Raw genomic sequence first — 20393 nt, 5'->3', positions numbered from 1 at the left:
TATCATGGAGGACATGGGGAGATGGAGAGGAGAAGGGAGTTGAGGGAAATTGGAGGGGGAGATGAACCATGAGAGACTATGGACTCTGAAAAACAACCTGAGGGTTTTGAAGGGGCGGGGGGTGTGAGGTTGGGGGAGCCAGATGGTGGGTATTAAGGAGGGCACGTATTGCATGGAACACTGGGTGTGGTGCAAAAACAATGAATACTGTTACACTGAAAAGAAATTGAAAAAAAAATGAGCCCCAATTCATCATCTTGAAGGTGTTTGAAGAAAAGATAAGTGGCATTTTCTAAATGTAATCAAGACTTTTGCAGCCAGCCCGGCAGGTCCACATGCCCACATGTGTGCCATGACTACTATATCTCATATCTCACTGAGTGTGCTGATCCCCTTGATAGACAGCCCTGGTCATATGGGATCTGGGGCCAGTGATACAGGGAAGAGATTGGGTGCCCCAGCCATGAGACAGACCTTGTGACAGGCACTCTGTGAAAAGCTGCGGAAAATTTCATAGTAGGCAGGCCCTACCTGCCCCAGGGTCACTCCTGTTTCTTGGGGCCTATTCACTGTGTTCCCTTTTTCTGCAAGTCAGGGGCCTAAGGCAGCCTTTCAGGAGTGCCATTATCCCTGAGGTGTAGTGCTCAAGTCAGAGACCTAGCTGTTAGACTACAAAGGAGTAAGTCCCACCTTCAATACTTCTTTACTCTTTGACCCTGGGAAAATTAGCTGTCCACCTTGTCCCTCAGTTTTTACATATTTAAAATAAAGGTAATAATAGCCCATTAACTTCCTAGCAGAAGGGTAAAAATTAAATGCTATAATGTTTACATAGCTCTGAGAACAGTGCCTGGCATGTAGCAAGCTCTATATGGTATTATGGTTCTTACAATTTTCACAGAATTACAATAGGAGTAGCAAATGTGGCAGCTGGAAAACAAACTAGGGATTCTCCTAGATCATGAGGTCTGGAAAAAGCAGAGCAGGGTCTGGGAACTGGAGGCTTGGCTTCACATCTTGGCTTTACTATTCACTGGCAGTAGGACTTCAGGGAAGTCTGGCACCATCATGAGTCTGTTTCCCATCTCTAAAAGGAATAAAGACTCTCCAGATCATGGGGTTGTTCCAGAAGCTGATAAAGAAAGAGATAAGATACTGCTTTGTACCTGGCCACATGCATTTTGGTACCATGTAGAAAATGAGTCTTAATGTGGTCCCTAGAATAGCAACATCAGCACCACATAGGGACATGCTATAAACACCACACCTAGTGAAACAGAAACTACAGGTGGTGGGCCCAGTAATCTGTTTTAACAAGCCTTACAGGAAATTCTGATGCATAAAAGAGCTTAAGAACCATGGTTCTAATCCAACCTCACAGAGAAAAGGAAATGAAGGGTCAGAGAAACCTAAGTGTTATATACTCAGAAGACACAGGTCTTGTGAGTTAATGACCCCAAAGTGTACCCACGAGAGCAAGGTCTCTTGCCTCTCTGGTAGTTCTCTTGCTAGGACACCAGTCTGAGCAGTGTCTAAGATCCCCTTTCTTGTGGGCCGGCACAGATGGTGTCCAAGCAAGAATACAGCCTGAGAAGCAAGAGACCTTGTTCTCACAGGAACATTACTGCACATTTCTCTCTAAGACATAGCATCTCTTTCAGCCATGAGACTAGCACCCAGAAATGCTCTATTTCTACCTCTTTAAGAAGCAAGCATCATGACCCCATGTCAGCATGGACATTTTGGGATAGCTGTCTAGAATAATGTGTCTTAAGCCCTTGCAGTTCTCCCAGGGTGGAGGTCAGCCGCAATGAGTCTCAAACCTCTTTTCCCAGTCCTGGAGTAGGAAACAGTTAAGTTGGGTAGCAGTGGCCAGCCTGTGTGTTAGTTAGCTAATGTCTGCAGCATACTGGAGAATAAGAAATGGCTCAAGTGTGGAATCTCACATTTACCCTGTAACTCTTGAAACTAGCTGTCTTCCTGGTGGGTTCTTATCCTATAATTTCTGCCCTTCCCTGACTGTCCCAAGCCAAACCTCTTCTTCTCCATAGTAATAAAGGTCATTAAGGTGTGGGAGGGAGTACCCAGATCCTTAGCAGCCAAGGAACTGCCTGGCACTCTTGGTCTCCTGCTGTGGGAAAGCAGAGGCAGCCCCCATCCCCACAACCAATAGCTCTGCTTCACCAGGCGCACAAGCATGACATAGCCCTGCTTCCTGAACCCACATGAGGAATTGCTGTCTTCCACTTCAGGCAGGTCACCACTCATTTTCCCCATAGACCAACTGCAAGAATTTCAGTGGTATGTGGGCGCTTCTCCCCCCTCTCCCTCTGCAACCACCTCAGCACGAAGCTCTCCATCAGAAGGTGATTAGATTTGGGGAGGCTTATTTTTTTTCCAGACATAATTGTTTCTTAATTCTTTTAGTTTCATTCCCTTTAAAGATTACAAGCAACAACCAGTACTTGATAAATGATGAAGAACATTAGTAATTAATTGAGTTTTCAAGTGGAGCTGCTTTCATGAAAATTTAAAAATTATCTATTTATCTATCTATCATCTATCATCTACCTATATGCATATGTGAAGTTTGGGAGTACATTATCCATGGAGGCAGCCTAAGGTGTAATTTAAAACCTGAGGAAGCAGAGACCCTTCCAAAATGTGCCTGAGACCACTGCTTAGGGATCAGGAAGCTTAGAAAATTAAATAATTTCCTCAAAGATGAGGGGAAAAATGTATCCATTTGTTCTTTTCTTAGTCACTGAATTATGCATTCACTTGCTCAAGAAATTAGTTACCTTAGTCACTTATTCATTCACCCCATCATTCATTCATTCCCCTTTTTCTTTTCCACTCATTCACTAGCTCATATACTAATAGGATCATTCCTTCTTTCTCTCCCTCACTTACTTCCTCACTTATATACTCTTTCACCCATCTTTCCTGTTCTATAATACCCATAGTTCCATGATGGCTTAGGCCTTTAGCTGACATTATAGATTTTCTGCAAACATACCTTAATATGCAAAGATAATAATGAGCTATCATAATATTAGTTGATTTGTCCCATACTGTTTTCATTCAGTCATACTGCTTGAGAGTTTACCTTGTGCAGGGGACAGAGAGATACAGATGACATTGGTCTATGGGGAAAACCCTCACATGGTTTGCAGTCTATTTGAAGAGATAAGTGTTTTCACAAATGCCTATGTTTGATACAGGAATCCAAAAAGGAATGACTTGATTGAAAGACTGCATGCAGGCTTCCACTTAGTGAACTTTCCTGGGCATCTATTGTGAACCAGGCCTTGTGAATACAGAGAGGACTTAGACATGGTTCTACCTTCATAGAGTTCAATATCCAATGGTGGAGAAAAACATAGGACTTGACAAGTGGCATAAAATATGAGTAAGCTGAGTTGCTGGGAGACACAGAAATACAAAAATCATGTACTGATGAACTCCGTTTAGTGAAAGCTTAAGAAAGAGTCAACATTAGATCTAGGCCTTAAATGAGGGGTAGGATTTTATTAGACAAATATTGATGAAAGGAAAGTGCTTAAGGCATATGCATGAATCATGGGTAGAAAACTCAAGGTACACAGGGTTCCTGGGTGGCTCAGTGGGTTAAAGCCTCTGCTTTCAGCTCAGGTCATGATCCTGGGGTCCTGGGATGGAGGCCTGCATCAGGTTTTCTGTTCAGCAGGGGGCCTGCTTCCCTTCCAACCTCTCTGCCTGCCTCTCTGCCTACTTGTGATCTCTCTTCATCAAATAAATAAATAAAATCTTTTTTTTTAAAGAAAGAAAACTCAAGGTATGTTTGCAGAATAATTCATCTTATTTTTCTATAACAAGGGTATGTAGAAGAAGGTTGGTAGAAATAAGGTTTACCCCTCAAGCAAAGGATTGAGAGACAGTTGGGTTTTGATCCTAGAATAAGAGGAGCTATAGATGGTTTTTGAGAGGACCTATGCCTTGATAAGGTCTAGGGTCAAGGGATGATTTGGAAATGAGATCAGAGACTTTAGTTGAAAAAGAGATCCTTGAAAAATCAGAGGATCTTGATGGACTGAAGTAGGAAAGTAGGAAGAGAAATGCAGAGGCAAAAATGAATGTGAGTGTTGTGGAAGAGGATAAATCAGCAAAGCTGAATATAAAGGATGAAGGTGAAACATTCAGATGCTTCGGAGGTTTTTAGAATGGAAGACCAAGAGGAAGATAGTGGTGCCCCTACAACAACCAAGAATTAACTGAGAACAAAGCAGGGAAGGTGATGGACTTGGTGGTGGATATATTCAGGAAAGTGAGCAACAGCCAGAAGGAAGTGTTCATTAATGCAATTGGACTATAAGTCCAGAAAACAGGAGGGAAGCCTGAATTAGAAATAGATGCTTGTGTCATGCTGATTATCATCTTGATCAGAAATCCCTAACCCTGGGTAATAAGTAGACTTCTAGGAGCCTATAAGGTGTATTTTGCAGGTAGAATTGACAAATATTAGTAATAGATTAGATATTAGTGGGGCAGGAGTCTGCCAAATTTCTGCCAGGAAATCTGATTGGATAAGTGATGCCATATATCAAGATAGGAAATAATAAGAGTAAGACAAGTCTGGGGATTGGGGTAGCAAAAGAACATGAGTTAAGTGTTAACATGATGAGTTTGGGGTGCCTGTAAGCTGTCTAGTTGGAGTTTTCTACTAAGCATTGACCTTATGGGTCTGGAGATTAGGGAAAGATCTGAGGTGAAGATTGATTTGGGGAAAGTGAAAAGATGAGAAGGATTAAGAAGTGATAAAGAGAGAAGAGTCAAGAAGAAATAGAAAACACTTGGGAGATTTTGAGAATGGGGATAAGAATATGGTAAGTTAAATTTGACCCAGATAAGATTAAAGGTGCTTGTGGAATATGCAAGTGGAAATTCTCAAGTGTCCCCATATGTGAGTCTGGATCTTAGGAGGCAGGATAGGCCTCAGACAGATTCTTGAGTTTACCACATAGATAACAACTCCTGTTGTTTTCATTTATTCATTCATTCACATTAACTCTGCACCGCCTTATGTGAAGGATTCACTGGTTTTTTGCTTGTCTGATGTGCTGGAAGAAGTATGCGACTTGTCTCTCAGCATAATCATACCTGTGAAAAAAGAGCTACCATTAGAACTGAGCCAGGTTTGCTTATCTAATGAGAACACAGTCAGCTCTCCTGCCCTCCCACCTTAGACCTGAGGTGAAAGTTTTGAAATCCTCTCTGAATTACATGGATTGCTGCTCTAATTGCATTTAGGAAAAGTTATTTGTGTTCAATCCTGAAGTTCCTTTGCTCCTTCCTTCCTCTGATCATTTGAGGATTGTTAGTAGCAGATGGAAGAGGCTCTCCAGTGCTATTGTCTGATAGGTCCCACACTGCCCTTCAGGCTGCCCCCTAACTCTTCGCTTAGTTATATCTTTCTTTGCTCAGGATCCAAGTTTCTTACACCATTCCCCATCTGGGTGGAAACGCAGTCTTCTCATCAGAAGAAATAGTAAGCTGAACAGTCACTGATCTGAAGGCCATTGGAAAAGACCCCAAAAGACAGTTGTCCATCCCCAATTGACCCAGGTATCCATTGATACCCAGATCAAAAGCTTATGGTTTCCTCTAATACCAAGTCCTGTCTATGCTGGATTTTTGGCCTGTGGCTTACCTCATTTTTGGAAACACTTTAATTTAGGAGGATTCAACATTACTTTCTAGAGGGACATGAAGTGAAAATATCTATGTGAAGAAAGGCAGACCAACATTGCCCAACTCTTGAACCTTGAGAAATCTCTTCCCCATAGTAGTCTCTTATTGTCATTCTGACAAAAAGACTGTGACCCAAAAGGTTGTCGATCCTTTCCAACTGCCCTAAGAAACATCTTTCACCATATTTCAAGGGGCTGCGCTGGACTTTCAGTTTTCTGCCTGAGAAACAGACTCTTCCCTTTGGATGTTGATCAATAGCTGGAACTATAATTCCTGCTGGATATACTTGGCACCTGTAGTCGAGGCACAGCTTAGCCAGACAACTAGAGAAAAGAAAAACACAGAGACAATAAGAGGTTGGAGGTATTGTTTGATTTCTGTGATTACAATCCTTTCTTCATTTTATGGGGCTTGAAATAGACCCTGAAGGAAAATTATTGACATGATTCTAATAACTCAGGGAGGACATGTGGAAGATAGAATTCTAAATATGTTTCCCTAAGACATCTGTTCCCAGGTTATTAAATTAAACGCTAATCTATATACTGCTGTAAAGGGATATGGCAGATACAAAGTTCCAAATAAGTTGACTTTAATATATGGATATCACCCAGGCTTGTCTGATCTAATCACAGAAGCCCATGGAAAGCAGAGTTTTCCCTGGCTGGTGGCAGAAGGGGAAATGAAAGAGATACAAAGCACAAGAAAGTTTTAGTGCACTATTGCTAGCTTTGAAGACTGAAGGACCTGTATGCAAGGACCAAAGAATGAACTCCAGGAGATGAGAACATTCCTTGACTGAAACCCAGCAAAGAAACTGGAACAAACATCCTGAAATTGCAAGGCTATACAGTGTGTTAGCAACCTGAATGAGCTTGGTAGCAGATCCTTTCCTGAAGTCCCAGGTTAGAGCCTGGTGTGGCCCACACTTTGATTTGTGAGGTACCAAGAGGAGCACTCAGTTAAGCTTTCCTGGCCCAGGGAAACTATAAGAGAATAGATGTATATTATTTTCAGCTGCTGGATTTGTGGTAATTTGTTACATAGCCATTGAAAACTAATGCAGGGCATTTAACCAACCTCCCAAAAGTATCAGTCCTGTATCTCAGTTCTCTGTATGCATGAAACCAAAATGTCTCTGCTCCCATCTCCACCCCTGAGCAGAACTTCTCTCATACAACTTCTTTCACTAGCTGAAGTCTCAGTGTGGCCTTCTGCTTGCTGTACTGCTGGGGACAAGCTAATGACTAACTTGACCCACTGGCAAGTGGGACATTTATCAGGTCAAGGCTGGTAGGAACAATCTCTGCTATTTTCAGAAAGCTGGATACAAAGCTCTTCCATAGTCATTTTTCACTGGAGCCTCACAGCAACCGCCAATACTACATCATGTCCCCATTTCCCAAATGAAACAATGAGGCCCAAAGAGAGAAAATAAGTGGTTCAAGGTCAAAGAACTAGCATGGGAAAAGTCCCTGCTATTTAATACAATTGACTTTTGGTAACTATTTGTAGATTTTTCATCAGTAGGTTGCAAGGCCTTGGTGGAAAATGATCATCAAGGCTGGTGCATCTGAGCTAAAGGAGTAGAGACACTGGGGAACCTAATAAATCGTCAAGTATTTATTAATGATTTGCAGAGGCATAATCTGCCCCATGTTGTGCCCATGCTTTGTAAGACTCTTTGCCACATGGTTCCTGATATTGTTAATTTTACGTGTCAAATTGACTGGACCACAGGGTGCCCAGATATCTGTTTAAACATTATTTCTGGGTGTGTCTGTGAGGGTGTTTTCAGAAGTGATTAGCATTTAAGTAGCTAGACTGAGTAAAGAAGGCACCCTTCCCAATCCACTGAAGATATACATAGAACAAAAATGTAGAGGAGTGAGAAATTTGCTCTCTCTGCCTGAATACTGAGCTGAGATATAATGGACTTTTCCTGCTCTCAGACTGGGGCTTGTACCATTGGCCTTGTGGTTCTCAGGCCAGTACTGGCTTTCCTGCATTTCCAGCTAGCCCATGGCAGGTTGTGGGACTTCTCATCCTCCATTAACATGTGAGCCAAGTCCTCATAATTAATAAACAAATAAATAAATTTCTCCCATTGATTCTGTTTCTCTGGAGAACGTTGACTAATTCAGTTCTCTCCCTCACTTTATTCAGTTCTTTTCTCAGTAGGGCCTTCTCTGACCACTCTATCTAAAAATTTAATGACCCCTTAACCGTATTTCATGCTTTGTTTTTTCCCCTATTGCAAGTTATCACGATGCAATATCCTATACATTTTATTTATTTTTTATTGTCTCTTTGCATAACAATAGGGATTTTTGTCTCTTTTGTTGATTATCACCAGCACTCAGTAATTTCCTGACACATAGTAGCTGCTCAATAAATTTATTGTTTGTTTTAATTTTTATTAATACAGAGCTGAGATGTAATCTAGGTATACATAAAATCAGACCAATTCTCTTATATGGTCACCATGGCCATTCTGGCTCTTGTAGGGACAGAGACCCTGTCATGTATCAGCCATCATATCTCCTGTTCCTTGGAGACAAAGTGAACCCCAAGAATGCAGACAGAGGCTGCTTCTGTCCTAGGCCCTCCATTATCTGAACCAGAACTGACTGCAGTGTCACCCGCTTTCCTTTCTTTGTGAAAAGTAATTTGTCCAGATGATGTATTAGGCCCCAAGAGAAAAGATCCTATCTGCCTAATAAGCTGGGATTCATTTATATCAAAGAGAACAGAAGCAACAAATTTATCCTGATGCTTTTAATTTATTTAAAACTTAAACTGACCCTAATGTAAAAGATGAAATTGAGCCACCTGAAGTGGCTGAGACATATCAAGTGTGGGCCATTTCCCTGTGTCCAAAGCAATTCCTCAATAACTTACTATAATACCAGTTCCTGTTGGCAGAGCCTTTAGGAGCAGGAGGATAAACCAAGTAGGGCAGCTCAGATCTTCCCAGAAGAGTGAGAGAAAAGCAGAGGCTGTCCAGTCCCCTGAGTCTTCCACTTGGGCAGTCATGACCTATCCTAGACTGTGTATAGGAACCAGAGTTGGGAAGCTATCTAGGACATACAAGGCCATTGGCTAGTGTAGTTTTGCAGCTTTTAAGACAGGGTCTGCAGTGAGAGAGGTACACAGAAGGCTTTGACTAAGGAAAGGTGTAGGATTACATAGGGAGTGACACAGAAGTGCTTCTGGAAAGATATGATGTTGCCTTGCATACTTACATGGTATTAAAACAGCTGACATGTTAAGAATTTTTTTAGATTTTATTTTTATTATTTATTTGACAGGCAAACATCACAAGTAGGCAGAGAAAGAGAGAGAGAGGTGGAATCTGTCTCCCTGCTGAGCAGAGAGCCTGATGCAGGGCTTGATCCCAGGACCCTCGGATCATGAACTGAGCCGAAGGCAGAGGCTTTAACCCACTGAGCCACCCAGGCACCCCTTGTTAAGAATTTTTTAAAGAATGTCACAACGTCCAAACAACAAATAAGCACTCCCAGCCCATAGCTTTACCTAATGTCACATGCCCTACTGGGATACAACCTCATTCTAGCCTTATTCTTGATCTTCAACCTCATACTATACACACATGTATATGCACACAAACACACATACAAATACATACACACAGAGAAAGGTTGCTATTTCACCTTCTATTCTTGGTTTCATTCCTTGCCTTAACTCAACTGATTCTGACTCCTGCCTTAAGTATCTTTCCATTCACCACTAAATGAAAAGAATAAGTTATTTTCTCCAGCACCAGAAAATGGAAGACCAAGCTGCATTTAGATCTAGTAGAATGTGTTCTGTCACTCCTCAGCTGGAAACTATGTTTGCATAATGTTTTACTTTAAGAGGAGAGAACTAGGGCAGCCCTTTACTTGAAGCAAGTCAGGGTTAGTGAAAAGTAGAACCTAGACAGAAGTAATTCATGCTTCTGAAATGCCAATTGAATATTACCCCCACCTTAAAAGACCACCAGAGACGTGAGTCAAAGCCAATCAGCAAGGGTCGTTTATTGCAGGTTCGAACCTGGACCTCTGTGGAATGTTACATTCCTGCTATCAAGCATCCTTGTTAATGAGATTTAGGTTTAGAAGAAATTGAACTTTATTTACTTTTCCTTCTACCTCCGCCTCCTTCCGTTTTCATGGAGGGGAGGGTGACGTTAGGGCTTGAGGAACTGAGTTCTGTGTCCCTGGAAATTGGGCTATTGATAAGGTAACTTCTTTGTTGTAAATCTCAAGGACGTTTGCAAACCAAGGGAGACTCCTACCTTGCAGGACTGTGATCTCTGCAAGTTAACTATTTATCGTTTTATGGCAGTCAGGGGTGCCTGAGGAATGCTACACATATGGAGGGGAGCGGGTGAAGGGGGGGGTGCAAGGCGCCAGCTTTTGCTTTGTCCTCAGCCAGCCTCCTGCTCCTTCACTTCATGCAAGAAATTGGACACAATGTAGATGTTAGACAATATGGGCATGGTTAAGAAAATCATTGTACATCATCTCCAAAGAGTACTTTGCAGCCATTAAAAAATACCATTATGGGGGTACCTGAGTGACTCAGTCATTAAGTGTCTGCCTTTGGCTTGGGTCATGATCTCAGGGCCCTGGATCAAGCCCTGCATCAGATTCTGCTCAGCTGGGAGTCTGCTTCTCCCTCTCCCTCTTGTTCTCTTCTCTCTTTCTCTTTCTCTCTTTCTCTCTCTCTCTCAAATAAATAAAATCTTCAAAAAATGCATCCTTATGAAGACAATGTTGCAACTGTCATGCTTACACTTTAATGGTAAATGGAAAAGGCTACATATATGACTGCAATTATAGCATGTAAAAATACACACATGTGGCCAAAGCCCAGGAGGCAATGTGGGATAGAAAATAAGCTATTATGAACTACCATGTAGGAATTATGGGCTATGTTTTACTTTGTAAATTTCCTATAATGTTTTTCAACAGTGTTATAATATTGTTGTTACAGTAAATAATAGCTGAAGAGAAAAAAGTCCAGCCTGAAGTCTTCAATCCATTGCAGCTGCCTAGACCAGAACTGTCATAGAAGGGTCTTCCCCACTGTTCACGACACTGTGTAACACAATCTATGCTAGCTCTCCTCTCTCAGTTCCACATCCAAGGACAGACTGTGTTCTGTCTGTGTGTTCTGTGGGCTAAAAGGAAAAGACAGAATAGGCCAAGCCTCTGGATCCGAGACAAAGGAACAAATTTTAAACCCAAGAGCAGTGACTTTCTTATACACTAACAATGAAAATACAGAAAGGGAAATTAGAGAATCGATTCCATTTACTATAGCACCAAGAACCATAAGATACCTGGGAATAAACCTAACCAAAGAGGTAAAGGATCTATACTCCAGGAACTACAGAACACTCATGAAGGAAATTGAAGAAGACACAAAAAGATGGAAGAGCATTCCATGGTAATGGATCGGAAGAATAAAACATTGTTAAAATGTCTGTACTGCCTAGAGTAATTTATACTTTCAATGCCATTCTGATCAAAATTCCACCAGCATCTTTCAGCTGGAGCAAACAATCCTAAAATTTGTATGGAACCAGAAGAGAGCCCAAATTGCTAATGAAATGTTTAAAAAGTGTAAGGACCTATTTTATATTTTTATTTTAGCCAGAGGCTTCCATTGAGGTTTAACAATAACTTTGTTGTTTAACCCTTAAACTGTCCCTGTTCCCCTTCCCCCAGGGGACTTAAAAACTATTCCCGGAAACCAGCTCCAGGTGTGGAGGCCAAGAAAAACAAGGCTGTACCCAACTCGAGTCTAGCCCTGACATAAGTACAGCCATCTTGGCAAAGCAAAAGCTGGCACCTTGCACTGTAAGACTGGGTTAGCATAAGAATGGCCATCCTGAAGGCCGGGAAGCCATTTTACTGAGTGTCCCTAACAGGCCGAAAACTGCTTAGGAGACTTGAGATAAGAGGAATTAGCTAAAACCTGAAGAAACAACTTAATCATATACCACCAGGGGGGTTAGGCGGTGGTGCCACAGAGACCAAATGTTAAAGAAAAACAAATAGTTAACTTGCAGAAATCACAATCCTGCAAGACAGGAGTCTCCCTTGGTTTGCAAATGTCCTGGTGATTTACAACAAAAAGGCCATATCTTCAATGGCCCAATTTCCAGAGACAAATGGCTCAGTGCCTCGAGGCCTAAGGTTGCCCTCCCCACCATAAAACTGAAGGAGGCTGAGGCAGAGGAAATGTAAATAAAATTAAATTTCTTCTAAACCTAAATCTCACTTAACCGCCAGGATGGCGCCAGGGTGACACCGGGGTGGCAAACGGTTAAACGAAGTTAAACTGTCAAAGTGGGGTGCAAGAGATGTATGTAGCTATGAAAAAGTGCCTTGAAAATGCCATATAAACCCTTGGCTTTGAGTGCTCGGGGTCCTTGTTGAAACACACTGCGCCTGGCAGACACTTGGACCCCAGCTAGCTGGAAATAAACCTGGCTGTGTGACTTGCATTGTCGAGAGTGTTCTCTGTCTAATTGAGGGGTGGTCGACTCCGAACCCTAACAAAAGAAAAACAAAACTGGGGGCATCACATTGCCTGATTTCAAGCTTTACTACAAGGTTGTGATCACCAAGCCAGCATGGTACTGGTACAAAAACAGACACATAGACCAGTGGAACAGAGTAGAGAGCCCAGATATGGACCCTCAACTCTGTGGTCAAATAATCTTCAACAAAGCAGGGAAAAATATCCAGTGGAAAAAAGACAGTCTCTTCAATAAATGGTGCTGGGAAAATTGGACAGCTCTGTGTAGAAGAATGAAACTCGACCGTTCTCTTACACCATATACAAAGAGAAACTCGAAATGGATAAAAGACCTCAACGTGAGACAGGAATCCATCAGAATCCTAGAGGAGAACATAGGTAGTGACCTCTTCAACATCAGCCACAACAACTTCTTTGAAGATATGTCCCAAAGGCAAAGGAAACAAAAGCGAAAATGAACTTCTGTGGAGCCTATTCTTTTAAAAAAATTCTCAAATTTTTCTTACTTCTCTCCATTCCCACTGCTACCCCACAGTCCAGACCTCTGCCATCTAACACCTGCATTACAAACTGAGCTGCTGAGCCTCCAACTTCAACTTAATCCTCTACACATGTTGTGCTGAAACTTTCCTGCCCTAACAGTGGTGGTCAGAGGAAATGCATGGCAAGAGAGTGGGGAACGCTTAAGACTGTGAACCCATGGCCTCAAGTCCCCAGAAGAAGCAGAGCATTGTGGGAAGTGTCCAAACTTTGGCAGGTTAATGTCCATGTTGCTGGCATTTGTCTCAGGGCCTTATTCTGTCAGGGACTCCAAGACCTACTGCAAGATGACCCATCTAGGATTCAGGATGAAAATATTTGTACCTTTATTCAGCTTTGTTTAGGTATTATTTCATCATTTCCCTTTATATTTAGGTGTGTTCATGTACACAGTGTATTCAGTTTAGTTGTATATGTTTAAATATTTTGTGTAGATATTTTTGAAAACATTTCACTAATATAGAGCAGTCAATCAAAAATGTTAATTATGAGGGCGCGTTCCGGCTCCCGCCCCGCCCCCCAGGCCCCCAGAAACCTCGTCTCCCGACCCCCACCCTCCTCCGCGGCCTGCTCTCTCACCGTGCCTACAGAAGCGACCCTCCCAGCCCCCGTCGCAGTTGCAGCCAAAGGCGCTAATGCCGTCGATGCATGTGCCGTGTCCGCAACACGGGCTGTCGCACGGGTGCTCAGAAGGGGGAGGAGTCAAGATGGCGGAGAAGTAGCAGGCTGAGACTGCTTCAGCTAGCCGGAGATCAGCTAGATAGCTTATCTAAAGATTGCAAACACCTGAAAATCCATCGGCAGATCGAAGAGAAGAAGAACAGCAATTCTGGAAACAGAAAAACAACCACTTTCTGAAAGGTAGGACCAGCGGAGACGTGAATCCAAAGCGACGGGAAGATAGACCCCGGGGGGAGGGGCCGGCTCCCGGCAAGCGGCCGAGCAACCGCGCACAAAATCAGGACTTTTAAAAGTCTGTTCCGCTGAGGGACATCGCTCCAGAGGCTAAAACGGGGAGAAGCCCACGCGGGGTCAGCGTGGCCTCAGGTCCCGCAGGGTCACAGAAGGATCAGGGGTGTCTGAGTGTTGCAGACCTTGCGGGTATTGGAACGGGAAAGCCGGCTACAGAGACAGAGCCAACAGTAAGCTCACAGCTCGGTGTTACCTTGAACAGGTCGCAGGCTCGGAGAGCTCGGAGCGCGGCCGGAGGTCAGGCAGACGGGAGTAACTGGGCGCTGTTCTCTGAGGGCGCGCTGAGGAGTGCGGCCCTGGGCTCTCGGCTCCTCCGGGCCGGAGACCAGGAGGCCGCCATTTGTATTCCCGTCCTCCGGAACTCTACGGAAAGCGCTCAGGGAACAAAAGCTCCTGAAAGCAAACCCGAGCGGATTACTCAGCCCGGCCCCGGGTAAGGGCGGTGCAATTCTGCCTGGGGCAAAGACACCTGAGAATCACTACAACAGGCCCCTCCCCCAGAAGATCAACAAGAAATCCAGCCAAGACCAAGTTCACCTACCAAGGAGTGCGGTTTCAATACCAAGGAGAGCAGCAGAATTCCAGAGGAGGAGAAAGCCAAGCACGGAACTCATGGCTTTTTCCCTGTGATTTTTTTTTAGTCTTGCAGTTAATTTAATTTTTTTCTTTTTCATTTTTTGTTTTTTTTTTTTTTTTTTATCGCCTCCGGGTAAATTTTTTTTTTTAACTGTTACCTTTTTCTTTTTTAACTATTTTTTACTAGTTTATCTAATATATATATTTTTTCATTTTTACATTTTTCTTAGGTGTTTTCCTTTTTTTTTTTAATTCTTTTCTTTTCTTTTTTCTTTTTTTTTTTCTTTTTTCTTTTTTTTTTCTTTCTTCCTTTTTGAACCTCTTTTTATCCCCTTTCTCCCCCCTCACGATTTTGGATCTCTTCTAATTTGGTTAAAGCATTTTTTCCTGGGGTTGTTGCCACCCTTTTAGTATTTTACTTGCCCCTTCATATACTCTTATCTGGACAAAATGACAAGACGGAAAAATTCAACACAAAAAAAAGAACAAGAGGCAGTACCGAAGGCTAGGGACCTAATCAATACAGACATTGGTAATATGTCAGATCTAGAGTTCAGAATGACAATTCTCAAGGTTCTAGCCGGGCTCGAAAAAGGCATGGAAGATATTAGAGAAACCCTCTCGAGAGATATAAAAGCCCTTTCTGGAGAAATAAAAGAACTAAAATCTAACCAAGTTGAAATAAAAAAAGCTATTAATGAAGTGCAATCAAAAATGGAGGCTCTCACTGCTAGGATAAATGAGGCAGAAGAAAGAATTAGTGATATAGAAGACCAAATGACAGAGAATAAAGAAGCTGAGCAAAAGAGGGACAAACAGCTACTGGACCACGAGGGGAGAATTCGAGAGATAAGTGACACCATAAGACGAAACAACATTAGAATAATTGGGATTCCAGAAGAAGAAGAAAGAGAGAGGGGAGCAGAAGGTATACTGGAGAGAATTATTGGGGAGAATTTCCCCAATATGGCAAAGGGAACGAGCATCAAAATTCAGGAGGTCCAGAGAACGCCCCTCAAAATCAATAGGAATAGGCCCACACCCCGTCACCTAATAGTAAAATTTACAAGTCTCAGTGACAAAGAGAAAATCCTGAAAGCAGCCCGGGAAAAGAAGTCTGTAACATACAATGGTAAAAATATTAGATTGGCAGCTGACTTATCCACAGAGACCTGGCAGGCCAGAAAGAGCTGGCATGATATTTTCAGAGCACTAAACGAGAAAAACATGCAGCCAAGAATACTATATCCAGCTAGGCTATCATTGAAAATAGAAGGAGAGATTAAAAGCTTCCAGGACAAACAAAAACTGAAAGAATTTGCAAATACCAAACCAGCTCTACAGGAAATATTGAAAGGGGTCCTCTAAGCAAAGAGAGAGCCTACAAGTGGTAGATCAGAAAGGAACAGAGACCATATACAGTAACAGTCAACTTACAGGCCATACAATGGCACTAAATTCATATCTCTCAATAGTTACCCTGAATGTTAATGGGCTAAATGCCCCTGTCAAAAGACACAGGGTATCAGAATGGATAAAAAAACAAAACCCATCTATATGTTGCCTCCAAGAAACTCATTTTAAGCCCGAAGACACCTCCAGATTTAAAGTGGGGGGGTGGAAAAGAATTTACCATGCTAATGGACATCAGAAGAAAGCAGGAGTGGCAATCCTTATATCAGATCAATTAGATTTTAAGCCAAAGACTATAATAAGAGATGAGGAAGGACACTATATCATACTCAAAGGGTCTGTCCAACAAGAAGATTTAACAATTTTAAATATCTATGCCCCCAACGTGGGAGCAGCCAACTATATAAACCAATTAATAACAAAATCAAAGAAACACATCAACAATAATACAATAATAGTAGGGGACTTTAACACTCCCCTCACTGAAATGGACAGATCATCCAAGCAAAAGATCAGCAAGGAAATAAAGGCCTTAAACGACACACTGGACCAGATGGACATCACAGATATATTCAGAATATTTCATCCCAAAGCAACAGAATACACATTCTTCTCTAGTGCACATGGAACATTCTCCAGAATAGATCACATCCTCGGTCCTAAATCAGGACTCAACCGGTATCAAAAGATTGGGATCATTCCCTGCATATTTTCAGACCACAATGCTCTAAAGCTAGAACTCAACCACAAAAGGAAGTTTGGAAAGAACCCAAATACATGGAGACTAAACAGCATCCTTCTAAAGAATGAATGGGTCAACCGGGAAATTAAAGAAGAATTGAAAAAAATCATGGAAACAAATGATAATGAAAATACAATGGTTCAAAATCTGTGGGACACAGCAAAGGCAGTCCTGAGAGGAAAATATATAGCGGTACAAGCCTTTCTCAAGAAACAAGAAAGGTCTCAGGTACACAACCTAACCCTACACCTAAAGGAGCTGGAGAAAGAACAAGAAAGAAACCCTAAGCCCAGCAGGAGAAGAGAAATCATAAAGATCAGAGCAGAAATCAATGAAATAGAAACCAAAAAAACAATAGAACAAATCAACGAAACTAGGAGCTGGTTCTTTGAAAGAATTAATAAAATTGATAAACCCCTGGCCCGACTTATCAAAAAGAAAAGAGAAAGGACCCAAATAAATAAAATCATGAATGAAAGAGGAGAGATCACAACTAACACCAAAGAAATACAAACTATTATAAGAACATACTATGAGCAACTCTACGCCAATAAATTTGACAATCTGGAAGAAATGGATGCATTCCTAGAAACATATAAACTACCACAACTGAACCAGGAAGAAATAGAAAGCCTGAACAGACCCATAACCAGTAAGGAGATTGAAACAGTCATTAAAAATCTCCAAACAAACAAAAGCCCAAGGCCAGACGGCTTCCCGGGGGAATTCTACCAAACATTTAAAGAAGAACTAATTCCTATTCTCCTGAAACTGTTCCAAAAAATAGAAATGGAAGGAAAACTTCCAAACTCATTTTATGAGGCCAGCATCACCTTGATCCTAAAACCAGACAAGGATCCCACCAAAAAAGAGAGCTATAGACCGATATCCTTGATGAACACAGATGCGAAAATACTCAACAAAATACTAGCCAATAGGATTCAACAGTACATTAAAAAGATTATTCACCACGACCAAGTGGGATTTATTCCAGGGCTGCAAGGTTGGTTCAACATCCGCAAATCAGTCAATGTGATACAACACATCAATAAAAGAAAGAACAAGAACCATATGATACTCTCAATAGATGCTGAAAAAGCATTTGACAAAGTACAGCATCCCTTCCTGATCAAAACTCTTCAAAGTGTAGGGATAGAGGGCACATACCTCAATATCATCAAAGCCATCTATGAAAAACCCACCGCAAATATCATTCTCAATGGAGAAAAACTGAAAGCTTTTCCGCTAAGGTCAGGAACACGGCAGGGATGTCCATTATCACCACTGCTATTCAACATAGTACTAGAGGTCCTAGCCTCAGCAATCAGACAACAAAAGGAAATTAAAGGCATCCAAATCGGCAAAGAAGAAGTCAAATTATCACTCTTCGCAGATGATATGATACTATATGTGGAAAACCCAAAAGACTCCACTCCAAAACTGCTAGAACTTATACAGGAATTCAGTAAAGTGTCAGGATATAAAATCAATGCACAGAAATCAGTTGCATTTCTCTACACCAACAGCAAGACAGAAGAAAGAGAAATTAAGGAGTCAATCCCATTTACAATTGCACCCAAAACCATAAGATACCTAGGAATAAACCTAACCAAAGAGACACAGAATCTATACTCAGAAAACTATAAAGTACTCATGAAAGAAATTGAGGAAGACACAAAGAAATGGAAAAATGTTCCATGCTCCTGGATTGGAAGAATAAATATTGTGAAAATGTCTATGCTACCTAAAGCAATCTACACATTTAATGCAATTCCTATCAAAGTACCATCCATCTTTTTCAAAGAAATGGAACAAATAATTCTAAAATTTATATGGAACCAGAAAAGACCTCGAATAGCCAAAGGGATATTGAAAAAGAAAGCCAACGTTGGTGGCATCACAATTCCGGACTTCAAGCTCTATTACAAAGCTGTCGTCATCAAGACAGCATGGTACTGGCACAAAAACAGACACATAGATCAATGGAACAGAATAGAGAGCCCAGAAATAGACCCTCAACTCTATGGTCAACTAATCTTCGACAAAGCAGGAAAGAATGTCCAATGGCAAAAAGACAGCCTCTTCAATAAATGGTTCTGGGAAAATTGGACAGCCACATGCAGAAAAATGAAATTGGACCATTTCCTTACACCACACACAAAAATAGACTCAAAATGGATGAAGGACCTCAATGTGCGAAAGGAATCCATCAAAATCCTTGAGGAGAACACAGGCAGCAACCTCTTCGACCTCAACCGCAGCAACATCTTCCTAGGAACAACGCAAAAGGCAAGGGAAACAAGGGCAAAAATGAACTATTGGGATTTCATCAAGATCAAAAGCTTTTGCACAGCAAAGGAAACAGTTAACAAAATCAAAAGACAACTGACAGAATGGGAGAAGATATTTGCAAATGACATATCAGATAAAGGACTAGTGTCCAGAATCTATAAAGAACTTAGCAAACTCAACACCCAAAGAACAAATAATCCAATCAAGAAATGGGCAGAGGACATGAACAGACATTTCTGCAAAGAAGACATCCAGATGGCCAACAGACACATGAAAAAGTGCTCCATATCACTCGGCATCAGGGAAATACAAATCAAAACCACAATGAGATATCACCTCACACCAGTCAGAATGGCTAAAATAAACAAGTCAGGAAATGACAGATGCTGGCGAGGATGCGGAGAAAGGGGAACCCTCCTACACTGTTGGTGGGAATGCAAGCTGGTGCAGCCACTCTGGAAAACAGCATGGAGGTTCCTCAAAATGTTGAAAATAGAACTGCCCTATGACCCAGCAATTGCACTATTGGGTATTTACCCTAAGGATACAAACGTAGTGATCCAAAGGGGCACATGCACCCGAATGTTTATAGCAGCAATGTCCACAATAGCCAAACTATGGAAAGAACCTAGATGTCCATCAACAGATGAATGGATCAAGAAGATGTGGTATATATACACAATGGAATACTATGCAGCCATCAAAAGAAATGAAATCTTGCCATTTGCGACAACATGGATGGAACTAGAGCGTATCATGCTTAGCGAAATAAGTCAAGCAGAGAAAGACAACTATCATATGATCTCCTTGATATGAGGAAGTGGTGATGCAACATGGGGGCTTAAGTGGGTAGGAGAAGAATAAATGAAACAAGATGGGATTGGGAGGGAGACAAACCATAAGTGACTTTTAATCTCACAAAACAAACTGAGGGTTGCTGGGGGGAGGGGGTTTGGGAGAAGGGGGTGGGATTATGGACATTGGGGAGGGTATGTGCTTTGGTGAGTGCTGTGAAGTGTGTAAACCTGGTGATTCACAGACCTGTACCCCTGGGGATAGAGTATTATGCCTCCATCAGAAAGGATGAATACCCAACTTTTGTAGCAACATGGACGGGACTGGAAGAGATTATGCTGAGTGAAATAAGTCAAGCAGAGAGAGTCAATTATCATATGGTTTCACTTATTTGTGGAGCATAACAAATAGCATGGAGGACATGGGGACTTAGAGTGGAGAAGGGAGTTGGGGGAACTTGGAAGGGGAGGTGAACCATGAGAGACTATGGACTCTGAAAAACAATCTGAGGGTTTTGAAGGGACAGGGGGTGGGAGGTTGGGGTACCAGGTGGTGGGTATTATAGAGGGCACGGATTGCATGGAGCACGGGGTGTGATGCAAAAATAATGAATACTGTTATGCTGGAAATAAAAAATAAAAATAAAAAAAATAAAAAAATTAAAAAAAAAATGTTAATTATGAGTACCAGCCACCATCTAAATATTTCTAAAATATTGTTTTGATTGGATCACTCTTCTGCTTAAAACCCTTCAGTGATTTTCCACAGCCTGCAGCAT

Source organism: Mustela erminea, chromosome X (genome assembly GCF_009829155.1).
Source record: "Mustela erminea isolate mMusErm1 chromosome X, mMusErm1.Pri, whole genome shotgun sequence".
In the NCBI taxonomy this organism is placed as follows: Eukaryota; Metazoa; Chordata; class Mammalia; order Carnivora; family Mustelidae; genus Mustela; species Mustela erminea.
Note: the sequence above shows the minus strand (reverse complement) of the source record.